We start from the raw sequence: 20,310 nt of genomic DNA, 5'->3' as shown, positions 1-20,310 counted from the left end.
TTATTGTGTCCGCCAACTCCTTTGATGTCATGGACAAGATTCGATCCGAGCAATCTCGGGCTCCGATGGGGTTCAAGGTTCCGGAGGGAAGACTCTACACGGCACCCCAACATCGCAAGAGAGTCCTCGAGTGGTGCCATTCCTCTAAATCGGCAGGACATCCAAGGATACGGAAAACCAACGACCTTGTCCAGCGTACCTTCTGGTGGCCAGAGAGGGCTAAGGATGTGGAAGAGTTTGTAAAAGCGTGTGGCACATGCGCTCGCAACAAAGTACCCCGGGTCAGACCAGCAGGTCTTCTCCTTCCTTTACCCATTCCAGACCGACCTTGGAACCATATTTCTATGGATTTCATCGTAGAGCTCCCAACCTCCAAAGGGATGAATACTATTCTTGTGGTAATTGATCGTTTTTCCAAACAGATGCACCTTGTTCCCTTGAGGGGTCTTCCGAATTCCTCCAGGCTTGCGGATGTTTTCGTCCAGGAAATTTTTCGCCTTCATGGAGTGCCCTCAACCATCATTTCTGATCGAGGGTCCCAATTCGTGTCAAGATTTTGGCGAGCCTTTTCTCGAAAATTGGGTATTTCACTGCAATTCTCCTCTGGATACCACCCACAGACCAATGGGCAGACGGAGAGGGCCAACCAAAACCTGGAACAATACCTTCGATGTTTTATAACCGATATACAGGATGACTGGGTGGATCTACTTCCTTGGGCCGAGTTTGCTCTTAACTCCCTTCGCAATGACTTCACTCAAGAATCTCCCTTCTTTATAAATTGTGGCTTTCATCCTTCCCGTTTACCCTTCTCCCCTCTATCCTCAGGAGTACCAGCGGTTGACAAGCGCATCTCCCGGCTGAAGACTTATGGAGGAGGATTCAGGAGAACTTAAAGGTGGCCACAGGGAGGCAGAAACTCCAGGCAGACCGCCTTCGACGCCAGGTCCCGGAGTTCAATCCAGGAGAAAGGGTTTGGCTTTCTTCCAGGAATATACGACTAAAGGTTCCTACCATGAAGCTAGCACCCAAGTTCCTCGGTCCCTTTCCCGTGGTCAGGAGGATTAATCCTGTGGCTTATCGCCTGCGCCTTCCACCCTCGATGAAGATTCCTTCAGTCTTCCATGTATCTTTGCTTAAACCAGCATTTCAGAGTCCTCACTTTTCTAAGACCACTTCTCCTCCACGTCCTCTTCTGATCCAAGGCCAACAGGAGTACGAGGTCCAGTCTATCCTGGATTCTAGGATTTCCAGAGGAGGAGTACAATACCTGGTACACTGGAGGGGGTTCGGACCAGAGGAACGTTCATGGATTCCCCACCGGGATCTCCACGCACCTCGACTTGTCCAGGCTTTCCATCGTAGGAATCCCTCCAAGCCATGTCATGGACGCCCGGAGGTCGCCCCTGAAGGGGGGGGGGTTACTGTAACGAATGGGGAGTCACGCCGCTCTCGGCGTGCTTCCCACTTACCTGCAGCCCTGCCAGGGCTTCCCACGTCTCACACGGATCCCTCCTCCAGGACGCCGAGCTCCGTTTCCCCTGTGCGCGCGCGCACGTCAGTCCTCTTCTTCTGCCTTCGGGTCTGGGCGTGTGCCCCCTCACGCATCCACAGGCGCAGCCACACGGAGGCGCGACCACACGGAGGCGCACCAGTCTCTTAAAGGCACAATACCTATTTCCAATGCTGCAATCCAATATACCAGTTCTTCTAGGATCTATAGCCCCTCCTCCAGGAACTCATCTAGACCTATCCCTGTCTCAGCCTGGCCCATTCACACACCCCCACCTTGCTACTCTGCCATTGGACCCTCTTGTCTATATATACCCTGCAGCTTTATTAACTTGTCTGCTGAGCATAGAACCAGTTGTTCTCATCACTCTCTGCCTCCCTAGTCCTGTCTTGTCCTGTCTTGTTTTGCAGTCTTCCTCGTGTACCGAACCGGCTTCCTCTACAACTATCCGCACCTCTGGCATCCCGAACTTGGCGTATGGTAATACGACTCTCCGCACCTCTGGCACCCCGAACCTGGCAAACGGTAACGATTACGTCCTTCTCTCTAACCCCGGACTTGGCGAACAGCACCCTCTACCATCCGTACCTCTCCTGCCCCGACTCGGACTCCCAGACCACTCTACTCTCAAGACGTGCCCTCGTGGCTGTGGGTGGCGTTATATCCTATCCCACCTCAGCACCGCGGTACCGCCTCGTTTGTGGTGAGCTCGTCCTGACAGGCAGACTGGTGGATTGATGGGAAACCACGTTGGCATCACTCCTCATACAAGAAGCCCAGGTCACATATGAGGGCCTTCCTGCAGACCAGGCAGTTTTAGCAGTTTGCTGGTCTGGAGCATTCAGGTGTGTGTTAACAATGCCAAGGAGGAAAGTCATCAGCAATGATCTTAGAGAACCAATTATTGCTGCCCATCAATCTGGGAAGGGTTATAAGGCCATTTCTAAACAATTTAAAGTCCATGATTCTACAGTGAGAAAGATTATTCAAAAGTGGAAAACATACAAGACAGTTGCCAATCTTCCCAGGAGTGGACGTCCCAGCAAATTCACCCCAAGGTCAGACTGTGCAATGCTCAGAGAAATTGCAAAAAACCCAAGAGTTACATCTCAGACTCTACAGGCCTCAGTTAGCATGTTAAATGTTAAAGTTCATGACAGTACAATTAGAAAAAGACTGAACAAGTATGGTTTGTTTGGAAGGTTTGCCAGGAGAAAGCCTCTTCTCTCTAAAAAGAACATGGCAGCACGGCTTAGGTTTGCAAAGTTGCATCTCAACAAACCACAAGACATCTGGAACAATGTCCTTTGGACAGACGAGACCAATGTCGTGTTGGCCATAATGCACAGCGCCACGTTTGGCGAAAACCAAACACAGCACATCAGCACAAACACCTCATACCAACTGTCAAGCATTGTGGTGGAGGGGTGATGATTTGGGCTTGTTTTTGCAGCCACGGGACCTGGGAACCTTGCAGTCATTGAGTCGACCACGAACTCCTCTATATACCAAAGTATTCTAGAGTCAAATGTCAGGCCATCTGTCCAACAGCTAAAGAATGGCTGAAAAAGAAAAGAATCAAGGTGTTGCAATGGCCCAGTCAAAGTCCAGACCTCAACCCGATTGAAATGCTGTGGCAGGACCTTAAGAGAGCTGTGCATAAACAAATGGCCACAAACCTCAATGAACTGAAATAACATTGTAAAGAAGAGTGGGCCAAAATTCCTCCACAACGATGTGAGAGACTGATAAAGTCATACAGAAAACGATTACTTCAAGTTATTGCTGCTAAAGGTGGTTCTACAAGATAATGAATCATAAGGTATTCTTAGTTTTTCACACATGGCTTCTCCATTTTTGCTTTAGTTTTGTTAAATAAATCATGACACGGTGTAATATGTCATGTGTTGTTGTTCATCTGAGGTTGTATTTACCTAATTTTAAGACCTGCTAAGGAACAGTTGATTGTTATTATGTCCTGATATGTAAAACCATACAATTCAAAGAGGGTGTACTTTCCTTTTCACACCACTGTGTGTATTTGCATATTTGCTTTCCTGTGGAGGGTTTTTGTCACTTTTTTTACTCACCATAACTTAACTCAGTATTATGGTATATATATATATATGCAAATACAACTGTATGCTCATCTGCATGTCTTAGGCAGGTCTGCAACCCCGCCTTTCCCCATTATCACCCAGCATACAGCACTTCCACTGCAGCAAGGGATTCTGGGAAATGACATGCAAATGCAGTGGAAGTGCTGTATGCTGGGTGATAATGGGGAAAGGCGGGGTTGCAGACCTGCCTAAGACATGCAGATGAGCATACAGTTGTATTTGCATATCTGCTTTCCTGTGGAGGGTTTTTGTCACTTTTTTTACGCACCATAAATTAACTCAGTATTATGGTGTATATATATATATATATATATATATATATATATATATATATATATAACAAAACAAACAAAGGAATGAAGTAGCGCCTCTATATATTACTAATTTATAAAAAGAACCAGTCAAGCTAATCATATAAGGTGCTTAGTGGGGTGACTAGTTTAAAACTAATACACATTGATATAGACTAAAAAATGCAATGCACTGTGGACTAATTCACTACTTACTGTATAACTAAATTAAAAAACCTCTGTAGGTTTGGACTGCTAACAGTTTTTTTTATTTTTTTATATAACTTTGGTTTTATTGAGTTTTTCAGCAAAGAGCATGTACAACAAAATCTTCACCATACATTGTACAAAGAAATTGTGTTACAAACTAACATTTCTCACAAACAGGTATTGGGATACAGCTAACAGAAAAATAAAAATAAAATAAAGGGGGGGGATGTAGGGGAGAGAGGGGACAGGGAAGGGGGGGGGAGGGTGGTGTGGTGCGGGAGTCAATCCCATTAGGACTAATAGAATCGTGGAGTTACAATTCCTAAAGGTTGTTATATCTTTAGCCCCTCCAGGGGAACCTATCCACCCGATGTCTTAGATACCCACTTCACGAGCCTGCCGAGGGTGTTCTTGGCACTATGTATTCTGCGTGATTCCTACACTCAGCGTTATTCAAGGGAAAACTGCTAACAGTTTTTAATAACACAAAGTTTAAAAAAATTAAATAGTAAAAAATGAAAAAATTCAAAAAAACATTCAATATTTAAAAAGTCCTGTTCCAACGATAAGTGCACTAGGTTCTTGCTGCCCGTTTTAAAGGGATCACCAGTCCCTGACCATATCTGAAAAAAAAGAAAAGAAAAAACAGGCGCACACCTAACATAATAAAAATTGTATTTCAAGGAACATAAAATCTGACAAATGCCCACTCACAAGGATAAAGCAATAAATAGCGTGTATGAGATTGGCTCTCATGTGCCGTCGGCTCGATCCTCTCTGTGTAGCTCCAAGTCCTGGTGTCGTCACGTGACTACCCTCGTGTAGCCGGTGAGCCGGTGAACCGGAAGCGGAAGCTCACATGCAGTGTTCGGCTGGGAAGGGACCCTCTAGACAGCAAAGGTCCTCCAGGTCCTCTATGGTTAGGTTGTGTTGGAGCCGTCTGATACACACCAAGGATAGAGTCTCTGGCAGCAGCAGGCCTCGATGCTCGTGGGCAAATGGCGGTCTCAAGCTAGTCACGCCCCTAGTATGTATATATATATATATATATATATATATATATATATATATATATATATATATATATATATATATGCACAGTATATACAGTATATATATATATATATATATATATATATATATATATATATATATATATATATATATATATATATATCACAACAAGAGAAAAAATATTAGCGCCAACCTATCACTATATAGTATCTCTATAAAAATAAAAGATGATTGTAAAAATAAAAGTAAAAATAATACAGATAAGAATAAAAAACCTATGCTAAGCACAGTGGATAGAATAAAAATTAATGTATTAAACTAATAAAATGCATAAAAATTACATAAAAAAAGAAAATGTCCAGAAAAATATATATAAAAAATATATACAAATCCCAAGATATTCCAATTGCTATCCAAAAGAGTCTCTGCAGCCCGAATGAAGGGAACAACACTTCCTTGAGGATATCTACAAAAACACAGAAAAAACAGGCGCACTCATAGCGTAAAATTGTATAACAATACATTTATGGAATAAGGGATAAAAATACACACTCACAAACAGAGCTGAATAAAATGCATTTTTGAGTACAACTCAGCCCGTTCAGACGCAGGAACCCAAAGAGGAGGACTTTGGTGTGATGTCCGCGGTGTGTCTTGCCACAATAGCCCCTCTATGTCCCAGCAGGGACCGAAAGCCACGAGGGACGCCGCCTTCCCCTTGCTCCGGCGCTACACAGAGCATACACTGAATCAAATCTCGCGTGAGCTCGATGACATCAGCGAGGTTTCAGCCGGAGAGAGTTATCCTGATGAAGTCTCGTTCGAGACGAAACATGTAGAGATTGCTGTGGAGCCTACTGTCCAGTTTGTATATTTTATACTGACACTCATTTGCATATATTGCACTTTTGCTGCGTTGCTAGCATTTTGCTACCAGCCATTCAGACATTCAAGTTCCTGTTTACATTGTGAACTCTCTCCGGCTGAAACCTCGCTGATGTCATCGAGCTCACGCGAGATTTGATCCAGTGTATGCTCTGTGTAGCGCCGGAGCAAGGGGAGGAAAACCACAAGTACCAAATTACCACAAAACAAAGTAAGTTTTACCCAGGTATCAGGGTCAATAGGGCCTATTCTAGTAGCTTTTATAACTTACATATCGACAGTTCTGAGCACTTTGAGTGTGTTTGCATGTGTAGCTATTCAGAAAGCTCGAATAACATGGCAAACTCGGTCAAAACCTGCTTCTTCCTGATCGATAGCTGTCCCGAACAGACAAACTGAGAACTCATTTTTTGAGAAATCAAGCAGTTTAGGAAGCTCAGAGATTCATATCGAGGCTGCAACTCGCACATTCTGATCATGCCACCATTGGGATCCACGATGGGACTGATGATGAAAATTAATTTTTACTACACAGATTGAAGCCGTGTGTCTCCGGAGCGGACACACATTAATATCAGCTCCGGAGACCCCCTGCTTCCTTCCTATGTAATAAAAATACTTTTTCAGGCAGCTTCATTACCTTAGCGGCTAACCGCTATGGTAATGAACAGGTTAAATACCAGTGTCTGGTTTGTTGGGTAGAGGGGGTGGGCGAGGGTTGGAGTTGCACCAGGGTGGGTGTTTAGGCCTACCAGGAATGTTTCGGGAGGAGTTAGCCCCTTCATTACTGTAGAGGTTACTACCACTTGTCAAGGGTTGATCTACGGCTGGAGTGGATCCCAGTGGCAGGAACAGCAGGGAGCATGGTCGGGGTCACAAGCAGAGGTCGGAGGCAGGCAGCAGATAGCGTGGTTGGGGTTACAAGCAGAGGTCAGCGACAGGTGGCAGATTGCATGGTTGGGTCACAAGCAGAGGTTGGAGGCAGGCCACAGATAGCGTGGTCGGGATCACAAGCAGAGGTCGACAACGAGGAGACAGGAACAGGACAACAGCACTGGCAACAGCAGCAGCAAACACAGGAACCTAACAGGAGCTGGAGGAACCAGTATAAACAGGCAAGGGAGGAACAGGAAAGGGAGGTTTATATAGGTCTGGCTGGAGGCATGAGAACAGGTGTAAAGATGGCAGGTGTCAGAGTCTGGAAGCAAGAGTAGCAGCAGTCCCGGTGGATGTTCAATGGGTACTGCAGGTTAGAACTTGACATTACTCCCCCCTCCCATGAGCGTTCTTTGGACAATCTTTCCTAGGTTTGTTCGGATATCTCTGGTGGAAAATCCCTGACCAGTTGTGGGGCATGTATGAAACTTTTTGGTTCCCAGAACCTCTCCCCTGGGCCATAGCCTCCCCAGTGGACCAGGTCCTGGAGTCTCTCTCGGTGTAACCTGGAGCCAACATTCTTTCCACAAAAAATTCCACTTTCTTATCCACCAGGCCAGGATCAGGGAGAGGAAGGCTCTGCCCAGGAAACGGATACTCCCAGAATGGTTTCAGCAGGGAAATGTACAAAACCAGGTGTATTTTAATGGCCTTTGGGAGTTCTTATCAAAAGGACACTGGATTTATCAATGCAGAAATGCAGAATGGCCCAATGTATTTTTGTTCCAATTTAATGGTTGGAACATTAAATCGTAAATTTCTTGTTGAAAACCAGACCTTATCCCCAATGTGAATCTCTGGGGGGGTCTGCAGTATTGGTCTGCTGCTTTTTTGTACCGTACTTGAGCCTCATGAAGTGTCTCTTTGAGGGTCTCCTGGACGTCTCGTAGAATCTCAAGTTTCTCTGTAACTGCCGGAATGGGACCCGAAGATGGAAAATAAGGAATAAAGGTAGGTTGAAATCCAAAGTTTGAGAAGAATGGACTCTTCTGTGTTGATGAATGATGTGAGTTGTTGTACGAAAACTCATCTAGAGGTATGTAACAGGGGACTTATCCCTGTTCACAAATGTGCCTCTAATCCAGCAGTGTGGTGGTTAACTGCTGGTAGGCAATTAACTAACACCACCTGGCTGATTACAGGTGTTAGAAAAAGCCTGCCTCTGAGACAGGAAGGGAGATTCCTTAGTCCACAACTGTGCTGAACCAAGGAAGGACAGATGTCTTGAGCGGCAAGCTGACAACAAGACAAAGGTGACAAGATTCTAAACCTGGAGCCTGACATTGCCATAGTACACAAGGGTGCGGATCCAAGAGAGCAGAGAAGCTTCCCCTACAGCAGCCCAGCTAACAGATAAGACTTTTCGTATAAGACTATTATCTATGTCTATGTATATTGATAAATGTCTCTATGATTTGGGCTGGTGAATCGCTGGGCTAACCACGCAGTTAAAGAAAACTGGATCATACTGTAAGTGTATGGATACTCCAGAGTGGAGCGTTTTTGTTTGCTAATTTACATGTTTGCTGTATTTAAAGCAACTGGCGCAATAAAGCCTTATTTTAATTTCACCTTAAAACAGTTTCCATTGCGTATCTCTGAACACGTCTCTTACAAGGTAGAAAGTCAATCCAGTCATCTTGGAGATGGCAAACAAAACATCGTAAGTATTGTTCCAATGTCTGGTTTGTCATTTCAGTCTTGCCATTCGATTGTGGATGATAGCCAGATGATAAACTTAAACAGATTCCTAGAGAGGAACAGAAAGTTCTCAAATCTTGAAGTGAATTGCACCCCTCTATCAGATACAATCTCATCTGGAACCCCTCTTTCAAGATCAACTTGGCTGTCTGTTCTGCTGAAGGGATTTTCTGTGTAGCAATGAAGTGAGACATTTTTGTAAGTCGATACACTACTACAAGAATGGTATTATGTCCACTTGATCTGGGTAGGTCAACAATAAAATCCATTGATATGGACCCCCAAGGACGAGTAGGAATTGGAAGAGCCTGCAGCAAACCCACAGGTGATGCTCGAGGAGTCTTGGTCCTAGCACAGGTCTCACAGGAGAGGACACTAAGCTCCGATAAGTCATTTTTAGAACGCAAAGTGCTCTTAGACTGTGATGTTGCGCTGAACACGATTCAGTAAGCCATGCAAACAGGCACTTGGCGTACTAAAAGTGATTTTTTTCTGGAAAGTTTTCTAAATCAAACTTTGCTCGTTGGTTACCCTGTTTGCGTAAAATTCTGCCCTTAAGCGGGATGCACTAAGCTATGCAACCTTAGCGTACGCAAAAGTTTAGTTCAAGGAAACACGTCAACTCAAGGTAGCCGCAAAAAAAGCTGGACTTAGAAAAATTTCTTGCTTTACATTTTTGCATGTGCAAAACCCATACAACAGGCCGGTGGGTGTCCCCTGCTGACCCCACGAGGGTCCCCGAGGGAGGCCGGGTTCGCGCGGGGGTTCCCGGCTGACCCCATGGGGGTCCCCGGCTCACCAAGCGGGGGTCCCCGTGGGATTTCGGGGGTACCCGTGGCCATCCCGGGGTCCCCGCAGGAATCCGGGGGTACCCGCGGCCGTCCCGGGGTCCCCACGGGAGTCCCGGGGTACCCGCGGGCCTGCGGTACCAATGTTGTGCCTCCAAAAATAATAATCAATATTTATAACTAAATACACCCCCCTAACACATACAATACATCAATGGGCAAAATTACTATTATCCACATATGGATAATAATGTATTTGCCCATTTTAAATACATATAAATTACAATAAATACAGTAAATACATATAACACTTATCTTTTCCAGGCACCCACGATGAAGGCAGTCTTCATCCTCATCTTCATCCTGCCCATGTCCCTCCGGTGCTGCAAAACATACTGTACACAAGACGAAAAATAGCCCCTAACCCCTTAATCACCGTAGCTGTCATTAACCGCTACAGTCATTAAGGGGTTGTCATGAGGGAGGGTGTTTGGCCCGGGATCAAAGGGGTTACACCCCATTTGGCCACCCCCTACTCTCACTTGGGAAGCAAGGGGTTAACTGGACTGAGGTCTAGTAATGTGTTTTTTACCTTGCTTCAGTATCCAAATGTTTATTCCCCTGTATAACTGTATTGTGTTATCCTGGTGTTTGCAGTCACACATACACTAGGGTTGATGCGGGAGGGAAGGGGTTAATGTTAATTTCGTGATTATAGCCTTTTGTTCCCTTTTCCCGCCTTTTCAGGCTCCATTTTGCAGCCGTCCATAGGTCGTCATTGAGCCTCCATGCGTTCTAATCGCAGAAGTAGCGGTTTTGGACCTGTTTTCCAGCGACGACCAGCAGGTGGCGTCCGAGAGGAGGAGCGGCGGTTTCCTATTGTAAGTCAATGGGTTCATTGACTTCAATGGAGATTCCTCAACGCCGGCCTCGAGGAACAGGTTGGCAGCCATCCAAACCGCAGACCGCAAAAGCGGATACAATGTCTTTGAAAAGAGTTTAATCACTTCGGTCAAGTTCAAAGACAATTGGTGTGGGAATCTTAGGTTCTAGGGCCCCTGGGAATAAAGTTATTTTTGCCCCTAGCTCCTAGGAACCCCCACACATGTGCCACACCGGGTCCAGGAATGAGAGACCCCCGTAAGGGGTCGAGCGGCGAAGGAGGGTCGCGCCATTGACTTCAATGGCGGAGCGGAGGTCCCATTGAATCTAATGGAGGCGTGCACCATGCATTGTCTATGGCGGCGCCGGCCATTGATTCCAATGGGGAAAAGCCGCGTGGCGTAAAAACAACTTAGTGTAAAATTATGAAAAAGGTAAGTCCATATCTCCGGTTCTGGAATGACCAGGGGGATGGGATTTGGGTGGCATGTAGCCAAGGTTCCGGCTTTAATGCATGACCCTTCCCAGCCCCCTCCGACCAACCAGATGGAGTGTGGACAAATGTAAAGATTTGTGTTTCTTTCCATAGGCTTCAATGGCGGCGGTTTCCCCATTGAAAGCCTATGGCGGGAAACCCCATTGAGGCAACGGCGGAGCCCGCCATTCAACGCTATGGCAGTGGACCACGTTGATTTCAATGGGGAAAGAGTGAAAAACAGAGATTCATTTTTTAAAGGAAGAATCCTATTTTAAAAATGTGTTAAAGTGCATTTCTGTATCTCCGGTTCTGGAGGTCGCAGAGAGTTGAAATTTGGCCAATATGTAGGGTCACTGTAGGCTTTAAAAACTGGCAGATTTTGACCCACTGGACCCATCAGAACGGAACTTATTAATATGTGAAAATATTAAAATGTATATGGGATTTTGGATCTGCTCTGAAAATGCAGACTCCATCTGCTATGCTAAATAGGGCTGGAAGGACATCCTGAAGAATTAGCATAGCCCTGTGATCAAAAGTGATCAAAAGTTAACTACCCTGATTGTTTATACTAGGGCCGGAACAAAGGAAGTTGAGTGGTTTGGGAGTGTCATCCTTTACAATTACAATCTACTTCAAAGAGATTTTTTCTAGCCAACTCGGCGCCTAGGGTTGAGAGTAAAGAGCTGAAATGGTATTTAAACCATGATCAGCCCTTACTCAATTGTCTTTCGTGTCTTGGTGATTTTTGAAGATGGCTGTATGAACTGCCAGTCCAGAATTATGACTGTTTCATCATTCCATCTGAAGTAAGTGCTATATTTTGTTGTTATTTGTACTATCTTGTTGTGTTCACCTTTTTCAAGGAATAAATTATATTTTATCATATCTAAGCCTCGTTCAGTTCAACCCAGTTATATTTTTGGTGTGTATTATTAATAACATGTCACAAAGTTACCGTCACAGGGGTTAACCCACCCTCACCCACTAACCCAGGCGGGAGGCCTACAGTAAATACCCTCCCCCACTACCCATCCCGTGAGGCCTAACCACCCTCACCCACAAACCCAGACGGGAGGTCTACCCACATACCATTGGGGCCATTACCCCCCTCCCCCACCCCCAGTACCCACAAGAAAAACAATACACAGCCCCACAATAAACATCATTATATTTATTCTATACATAACCCACCCCCTGTGCCCCCCCATAAATACATGATTTATTATTTTACATACAGGGTTAATACCCCAGGCCCACGGGAGTCCTCGGTGGGCCTGGCAGGTCACCTCACAGACCTACAGTAGCCCAGCGCCATGTTTCAAACAGGGTCTGGAGGCCTATGGGTGGTCCCCGCCAGGCACATTGGTCCACCAGGTGGTCTCCGCGGGTCACAATGGAGTCTCCACGGGTACGCCCGCGGCTGTCTGGGGGGCCTCGGGTGGTTCCCATGGGGGTCTGTGGGCCCACGGTTGGTCCTTACGGGTCCGCGCTGGACACCTCCAGCCTGCTACCCGTGGAAAGCCCGAAGAGACGTCAGGTGGTCTCCAGAGGTCTCCCGCAGACCAAAAGGAACCAACCCTGTATGTAACCCCCCCCAACACATACAGTACAATAATGTGCAAAATAACTATTATCCAGATATGGATAATAGATTATTTGGCCATTATGAAACACATAACATTCTTTTGGCAGTGGTTTGGCTTTAGGAATTGAATAGGGAATTGTATAATTGATTTGTATTGTAATTGGTTTAGGAAATTGATTAATTGATTGATGGTAAATGTATTTAGGTTGCTTAGTTTCTATTTGATTTTCATGATGGCATTGGTGGTTAGGGGACATTGTTCATAGTGTATTTTATTTTTACATATATTTTGCATAGTGTAACATGATGCACAGATTAATTGCATCATGTACACACTCAATGCAATTGTGTGACATTTCAATGTAATTGTGTGACATTTCACAATTGTGTGACATTGCGGCAGCTTTTATTCTTACAAATCACCGGCTTTTACCTGGCTTGTTCCTGGAATGCCACGCTGTTCACCAGGAGCATGCCGCGCCCCTTTTGCGTTCCCAGCCAGGGGTCATGCCCGGCAGACGCGCGGTTGATGGGTTTATTGATAATGGTTCGGATTTAAATAGGCTGCAATGCTTCGCGTGTCCGCCAGATGGCAGAAATTCATGAATTATAATGCGCCGAATCAGTAATGTGTCGGCTTGCAGGTGTTTCGTTTAAAAAAAATACTGTACCACAGTGTGCTATTGTAACTTGGCCTTGGCCTTGAGACTGAAGGAAGAATTGCCAAAATGTATCAATTTAGGCTTTTCATATTAAAGAAAGACAAAGACCAATTTCAGTTTGTGTTACACTATTCTGCAGAGACCCACCATAAGTGTTCAAGTGCAGCCCACTTTCCAAAAACCTGACAGAAGTTACGCGTATTTGATATGGGCCGCGATTAATGCAACAGATGATAAGATGGCAACAGTTGCTCAAATTTATCAGTATTTTATCGAAAACTATGACTTTTACAAATTTTCGCCAACTCCTCATACGTGGAAGCGTGCAGTAAGGAAAAGGTTACGTAGCGACCCCTGTTTTCACCGTATTGAGCCCCAATTTGTTGGAGGGTATTGGTGTGTGTCACCGGATTTTTCCCGTATCTATGATCATGGAGGCGGCAAAAGGCGAAGGGTCATGTTAAAACCAACTAAGAAGCGACAGTCGCTGCCAAGCAATGCACCAGCACCAGCACCAGCACCGGCTTCCAATGACGGTCCCACTGTCAGTGACAACCCTGAGCCTGAGCCTGAGTGGGATTTGGCGTGCAGTTTTGATGAAGCTTGCATGTACCTAAGCGATTTCCAGCCTCACCAGCTGACTACAGGTGGACTAGTACCGCTGCAAACAGTCGACGTGGATGATGAAGAAAGCTGGACTGGCAGTGGACCGGCGCCGGCCCCAGCTGAATGGGAAATTCAATGGTGAGTTGCCGTATTATTTTGGTGGGGCTGGCTGGGTACTTCTTTAGGGGGCTGATCAGTACTGTACATTAAAACTTTTCTTTTTGTTTTTCATTAGAAAAGAAAATGGCTAATGGGGGGATTTCGATGGATAATATTGTACTGTATGCTGATGTTTTCCGGCCGTACAGTATACTGTGTAATAAACCCGAATAAATAAAACTATGCATTTATTCTACATGTTCAGTATCGTGTCATTATGTGTCTTCTACAGTATACTGTACAGTGGTATACAGTGCCTAACATCTATGGGCAAAAATAATTTTATTTCTAGGTGCCCTAGAACAGAAGTTCCCACGCCAATTGCCCGTGAACTTGACCACGGCCCTAAGTAGTTCCCACGCCAATTGCGCGAATATAATGTAAAATAACCTGTTCTGTGGGTCTGAGCGGGTTGAAATTTACCTGGTCCTCATGCGGGAGGACCCTTGCCATAGTGGCAAAATACCAGCCTTGCACGACCCCCGGAACCGGAGGTACCAAAAGACAGTTTAAAAGCACATTACCAAAGTGGCTTTTTTTCTGCCATGCAAGTCAATGGCAGAAACCTGAACTTTAACATCACCCTGACTCCGTTCTGTTGCCATGAGAGGGTCGCAATTTGCCATGCAATCCTGCCGCAACTAGGACTACATGGTGACCGAATCTGAGCCCTCTAGGTCGAACAGAACCGGAGTTGTGGGTTCCAGGTTTCTGCTCATTCTGACTTAGCCGGTTTAAAGCTTTCTCCGCCATTACGCTCAATGGTAGGACCCTCCTCGCCGGCGTGACCCTTTCTCGTCGCCATTACTGCTCAGACCCTGTTGGGGTCAAGTGAGGGGGTTCCTAACATCTAGGGGCAAAATGAATTTTATTTCTAGATGCCCTAGAACAGAAGTTCCCACGCCAATTGACCTAGTTCCCACGCCAATTGCCGTAGTTCCTACGCCAATTGCGCGACCAGGCAGTAAAAAAACAGTGCAGCAAGCCTCTACATTTGTTACACTGTCAAAGGAGCAAATGGAAACAATGTGAGGCAATTCAACATGTTCTTTTATTGGTGGAGTCAGTACAAAAACATTTATTTACAAATACTGTACAATATTGTAACATTTAAAGTGCACAACAATTCTAACCATCAACACACAATAATACATACTGCAGCCTTTATTAAATTCTTCTGCCACAAAACATTTTTGGTGCATGGGACACAGGGAGTTAAAGTGACTTGCTTTTTATGTACTGTATTTGGGGGTTGTCTTTGGGGGTTTATTCATCAAATTGTTATGATGAACTGCCTTTTGAAATTACAGTGCTGTTAACTATTTCAGCCACACACCTCCAGAGTTTTTAATCCCTCCCTAGCCAAGCGTCAATCGGCTGAGTCACCCTATCCTACCAACCCCCTCTCTCCACTGGGTCGTTAACCTTCTGCATATTGCCATTGTGTTCTTAATCCGCCCATAGCCGAGCTACAAACACTCAGTACGCCTGCGTCTAATCACACCATCCGCCTCCCCCAACCCATAGAGGCCTGTTGTTTGAACGGTAATGCTTTGGAAAATCCCCTCTCGAATTTGAAATGTAAATCTGATGTGCACAGCACTGTGAGAATTGAGAGTACACTAATACTGTATTTCATCAGGGTGTGAAAACATTTGTCAGTCACTATGGTTTACAGTCACGTGTTTTAAATACAATACAGTACATTCTTTAATATCTTTAAAATAAAAATATATAAATCCTGTATATACAGTAAGTATAATGTAACATAATCCGTTCTGTGGGTCTGTAGGGGTGGCTGTCAATGATTATGATTCGCATGAAAGTGAATACATATTTATTTTATTTTATCAGGAACCAAAAAATACAAATATAAAAATAATCAGGAATAATATATAATGTAGTCTTTATTAAGTTATTTTGGCAGCTTGAAATTGGATAACCATTTGGAAAACCTTTGTAAAACATGGGGAAACATGAGTAATGCACATTTCTAAGAATATTATTTAATACTATACACAGTACAGTACTGTAATGTACTGTATAATATACTGTATATACTATATACTGTATAGTAAAATCAAGAATATGCGCCGTTGACGCGGTGTGCTTGGGATCGTTGTCCTGGTAGAAGCGGTGACCATTGGGGAAGTCGCGTGTGATGTATTGCACTATCTCGGGCACAATGTTGTCTTGGAAGAAAGCTTTATTCATGATTCCTATAGCAAGAAAAGAAAAGTGCTCAATAAACTGCACAATAGTACAGTACAGTGCATACGGTAAGGCAACCCTAGTCAAGTACAGTACAGTGCAAGTACATTTTACCTTCAAAGATGACAATGCATCCCGGTCCATGCCTAGAGATGGCACCCCACACATGCAGCTTCACGGGGTGTTTTGGCCGCGGCTTCAAAGATATGCGGCCTTTTTTGTGGAACGCAAATCTTGCAAATCTCTCAAGCGACACAGTAGACTCATCAGTGAAGATGCAATCCTGGAAAGTCTCCCCGCTGTCGATCCATGCCTGGGCCTGGAGCACTCTTTTGATTTTGTTTGCATCCCGTATCATGGGGTACACTCTGTAATGACAAGGAATAAAAAAAAATTGCGGCACAGTGCAGTACAGTTTGCGAAACAACACTTTTACCTCCTGTACTGTCCAGTACTAACCTCACACGCCCATATTTCCATCCAATGCTGCGTCTCATCTTCTTTATGCTGGTCTCGGATACAGTCAGATTGTGCTTTTCCGGCAGAGTGTTTTTAACCCTTAATGCACTCCTCTCATCATTCTTCTCACTTATTTTGTCCACCAGAACAGTTGTCTCCCTACAATGTAAAGAAATTATATTGTTTTATTAATATGCAGCAATATAAAATGTATACTGTATAAATGTAATGTTGTAATATACATTAAATATAAATAGACAAAATATATATACTGTACTGTTGTACTATAAATATAAATATACAAAATAAATACAGTATACTGTTGTGATATAAATATAAATATACAGTACATTCTATACAGTATATACCGTTGTAAGATTAATTGAAATATACAAAAAAATGTATACTGCTGTACTATAAATATAAATATACAAAATAAATATACTGTTGTAATATAAATATAAATATACAGTACATCCTATACAGTATATACCGTTGTAAGATTAATTGAAATATACAAAAAATGTATACTGCTGTACTATAAATATAAATAGACAAAATATATATACTGTTGTACTATAAATATAAATATACAAAATAAATATACTGTTGTAATATAAATATAAATATACAGTACATCCTATACAGTATATACCGTTGTAAGATTAATTGAAATATACAAAAAATGTATACTGCTGTACTATAAATATAAATAGACAAACTACTGTACAGTATGTTGTAATATAAATCAACAGAAATAACAACAGTATTACAGTAGATACAGAACTGTACTGTAGATGCACAGTACAGTTTTCTATATATTTTTTTTTGGTTAAGTTTTATAAATATACTTACGCGTTGGTTACCCTTGGTGCCTTTTTCCGGTATCTGTTTTTTCCTTGTGCATGATAGCTCACGGTGGTTAATGGCATAACGAGGTCAGAAGTAGCTAACCAGCGTTGGATAGCAGCAATTTGGTGTCCGCTCCTGTACATCTCCTTAATTCGCATGCTGAGATCCTTTGAAATCTTTTTAACAGGCATTGCTGCGAGTAGAAAGAAATACAAACACAAGAATGTATATTCGATTTTTAGTCGATGTGTATTCTATGTGCAGTCAATACACAAAATGGATGGTGTATTTATACGGTAATGACTCACATTAGAGTACGCCCACTTTCAACACCTGTACCTGGCCGCCATGCATGAAAGGTCACACACTTTGCATAGGCCACCACTCCAGGATCTTTATCTGAACTTGCCCTTGTCCAGATACTGTACTGCATTGTGCCACCTGCTTCCATGGAGCATCCCCGTTTCTGTGGACGCAAGAACCCACTCACCTCTGCCGTGCCTGTCATGCTGAAAAAGCGAAAGGCGGTTGCCGTTTCCATGCCAAGGCAAAAGCGACAGGCTAAGGCAAATAAAGAAAACCTTCTGCTGACCCAAAGGTTAAGGGTTTTCTTAGACATAAGCCTCATTATGTGAAGAAGATATACGGTGATGTACTCTCGACACAAAACGAATGGCAGCCAACCCATCGAATCCGCAGACCACTTCCTCCCATATGCTTCGACGACTCTGCTGTAGCTGTCCCGGAAATCTTCAGCCCGTCTTCTCCACCCCCATCTTCTCAGGTTCCATCTGACGACACTGCCGCCTCTGAAATCCACGAGTCACTGTCTCCTTTGCTCATGGACAACTCTGCTTCTCGCCCGGAAATCCAAAGGTTGCATTCTCCATCCCTCTTCGACGCTGCCGCTTCTCCTCTACCGGGTGTCCACAGGTCACCTCCTCCACTCTCAATCGATGCCGCTTCTCTCCATGGAACCCCCATCTCATCCTCCGTTGCACCCATCCCCCCAGATGTCCAGACGCCATGCACAAGAATCAGCTCGTTGGACCGGATGCTGAATGGGATAAGTGTGGATCTCCCCGGGAATTCTATTGTGCTAGCAAAGATAGATCTGCTTCTGGAAACAATGTTAAATGTGGAGCAACGGATGCTACAAATGGAGCAACGGATGGATCAACGGATGGAGAAGATAGAGGCTGACATTGCGGGCATACATTATTTGCTCGGTGCTAATGCCCCTGTTTCCACGACGCCGGAGCAGGGGGGTGACATGGATGTGATGAATGGGACCTTCGACCCCCTTCCATCACCAAGCGCACGCCCTCCACCACAAGATGTAGTGTACATGTATGCCATTGAGGAGGACATGACAACCCCGTCAAGACCACGCCAGGAGACAACACGGCGACCACGACCAGAGGAAAGCTTCCTCCCAGACAACCTACCATCGCCCGTCGCCACAAGCACACCCGCTCCCAAAAGACCTACACCCGCTCGCATCGAAACAGTGCCCGACATCACCCTGCGCGATCTGATACCGGCGCTTAGGGAGAAGTATAGGGTGATGAGTGCTGGTGTACCCCACAAGTATGCCTTGATCATTTTTAAGCACCATGTTCCCTACACATTGTACTGCAAGTGGGTGTTCAAAGTGAACTACGATGGGAATCGCGTAAAAAAGGCCCTTCCTGTCAATTTAAGGAAAAACATTGTGGAAGAAATGCGGCGCTTTTATACAGTTACAGATCCTGTAATCAAAGGCGTTCGAGACTGCATTAATGGCGTTTTACGCCATGCAAGGAATTGGCCATGGATGGACAATGTGGAGGACTTTCAGTGAGACCATACTGTTGTGCTCAACTGTATTGTACTGTACATGTTTTGCCCTACAGTACCTGCTGTACTTAAACAAAGGAGATGTTGTTGTGTGTTTTTTTTCACAGGACATGCACAACTCCAGTCCCTGAGGGCCGCAAACAGGCACGGTTTTCAATGTTGCCCTGAAAACCTGCCCTGTTTGCTGCCCTCTAGGACTGAACTGATGCAGGTCTGACTGACAGTGTTGCGCACCATCCCACTGTACTGTACTGTATACAGTACTGGGTTTCTTTAATAAAGGAGATGTTACTTAAAATGCTTCAACATTGTACTGTATTTGTAAATAAATGTTTTTGTACTGACCCCACCAATAAAAGAACATGTTGAATTGCCTCACATTGTTTCCATTTGCTCCTTTGACAGTGTAACAAATGTAGAGGCTTGCTGCACTGTTTTTTTACGGCCTGGTCGCACAATTGGCGTAGGAACTACGGCAATTGGCGTGGGAACTAGGTCAATTGGCGTGGGAACTTCTGTTCTAGGACACCTAGAAATAAAATTCATTTTGCCCCTAGATGTTAGGAACCCCCTCACATTACGCCAACAGGGTCCGAGCAGTAATGGCGGCGAGAAAGGGTCACGTCGGCGAGGAGGGTCCTACCATTGAGCGTAATGGCGGAGAAAGCTTTGAACCGGCTAAGTCAGAATGAGCAGAAACCTGGAACCCACAACTCCGGTTCTGTTCGACCTAGAGGGCTCAGATTCGGTCACCATGTAGTCCTGGTTGCGGCAGGATTGCATGGCAAATTGCGACCCTCTCGTCGCAACAGAACGGAGTCAGGGTGATGTTAAAGTTCAGGTTTCTGCCATTGACTTGCATGGCAGAAAAAAAGCCACTTTGGTAATGTGCTTTTAAACTGTCTTTTGGTACCTCCGGTTCCGGGGGTCGTGCAAGGCTGATATTTTGCCACTATGGCAAGGGTCCTCCCGCATGAGGACCAGGTAAATTTCAACCCGCTCAGACCCACAGAACGGGTTATTTTACACTATATTTGCGCAATTGACGTGGGAACTACTTAGGGCCGCGGTCAAGTTCACGGGCAATTGGCGTGGGAACTTCTGTTCTAGGGCACCT

The sequence above is a fragment of the Ascaphus truei genome, chromosome 4, assembly GCF_040206685.1.
Source record: "Ascaphus truei isolate aAscTru1 chromosome 4, aAscTru1.hap1, whole genome shotgun sequence".
NCBI lineage: Eukaryota > Metazoa > Chordata > Amphibia > Anura > Ascaphidae > Ascaphus > Ascaphus truei.
The sequence above is the reverse complement of the archived record's forward strand: the minus strand, read 5'-3'. Positions refer to the sequence as shown.